Raw genomic sequence first — 1970 nt, 5'->3', positions numbered from 1 at the left:
CAAGGAACGGCCTCCAATCTTCACCTGCAACTAGCAACGCTATAAGAGGGGCTGAGCAAAGCGGTAACATAGCCAATCAACGGTTTGCTAGGACAAGGTGGGTTAGAGGTTTGACATGGCAATTGGGAGGCTAACAAGCAAATGGTAGGCATCGTAGCATTGGCATAGCAAGAGCGAGCAAACTAGCATAGCAAAGATAGTAGTGATTTCGAGGGTATGATCATCTTGCCTGCACAGTTGTCAGAGTTGACTGGATCCTCACAAGCAAACTCAACGGGCTCCTCGGTAGCTAACTCTTCTCCCGGCTCTACCCAAACAAGACAAACAAGCAACAAGGATACAATCAACCACGTGCAAGAACAAGCAATATGATGAAATGATGATATGCTATGCGGGATGCAGAATGCAAGATATGACAGGAAATGCATGAACCTGGCCTCAACTTGAAATTCCAAGGGTGCCACTAGAAAGATGAGATGAAATCGCTTGAAAACGATATAAAGAACGCCGGAAACGGAGTTACGGTTTGGAAATGGCAAGCGTTTTAAGAATGACACCGGTCTGCGATTTACAGCAAGTAGGCATCTAAATGCAATGAGATGAACATGCTACAGCACCCAAACATGACAACAAAATACATGGCAGGGATGCACACAAGATGCTTAACAAAAGACTAGCACTGAGCCACGGCCAATTCATCCATTATGAGGTTCAAACAAGCATGGCAAAAACGCAAATGCAAAACAGATCTCAGACTTAGTGAAATTAACACTAGTCTGAAATTTCAGATCACGAAGCCCTCTTCGGAGCAGCAAAACAACATGATACATGATCTAATTAAGACAAGTAAGAACATGGCATGGAGCTACTCAACAAGCTTAACAAAAGTCCCTAAGTGACCTGGGTCCAAAAGGGATCACAAAATATACTAACGGGCACACGAACATAGCTAAAACACAATCAGTTTTCAGACTTGGTGAAAACTGAGACATGCTGAAATATAACTCACGAAGGCATGTAAATGAGCTCGATGCACTCACCACGGTGCAAGTCATGGCAAGGCAAGCATACATCCATTAAGAAGGCACAAAATGCTACCTATACATGGCAAGAACAATGGCATGGCATGCACGGATCAACTACAACAACATCGGCAATATCGCAAACGAGTTGACGATCTGCCCAGATTCACAACGAAGCAAAAGTAGAGCTCGATTGACTCAAGCTAGGGTGCTCCATAATTGAAAAAAAGACATGGATGGATAGAGCATAACATGATTAACAAAACTCCTTTACTGATCATCCACAAAAGAGGCACGGATCACTAGGAAACAAGCTGAACATATGGCATCATGAACTAAATAATCCCAGACTTAGTGAAAACTACTAAGTCCCTGAAAACAGATTTACCGGGTGCCTCACTTTGCAAGCTTGCACAAGTCACCACACACATCCTAAAAATGCATGGGTTGCACCTCTGGAAAGAAGACAAAATCATTAACAAAACATATGAAGGACTCACAGGCATAGCACGCACACAATAATCATGGCAAAAATGACAAAAGTCTAAGATGAACTAGCAGATCTGACAATTAACTCACGAAGCCTCTTTCTAACAGCATTTTGGGAATCAAGATGAGCTCAAATGAAAATGATGCAGTGGAATGAAATGATGTACTCTCTGAGATGAACATTTTGATATGCTATATGCATGAATCGGAGCTACGGATGCAAAGTTACGGGGCCGCGAACATGAGCATATGGATCAAGAATTTTTGGGACTTGGTGAAAAAAACGACCTAGAGTTAGGATTTCAGATCTGAGATCCGGGCACGGATCCCGAGGCGGCGCTGCACTGTAGCTATCGTCGGGGAAGAAGAAGAACAACGGCCGGCGGGAGGAGGCGGTGGCCGGCGGCCGGGTCCGGTGGCCGGCGTCGCCGGGCGGCGAGGTGGCCGCGGGCGGCCGGT

This window comes from Triticum dicoccoides, chromosome 4A (genome assembly GCF_002162155.2).
Source record: "Triticum dicoccoides isolate Atlit2015 ecotype Zavitan chromosome 4A, WEW_v2.0, whole genome shotgun sequence".
In the NCBI taxonomy this organism is placed as follows: Eukaryota; Viridiplantae; Streptophyta; class Magnoliopsida; order Poales; family Poaceae; genus Triticum; species Triticum dicoccoides.
This window is presented reverse-complemented; position numbering follows the sequence as displayed.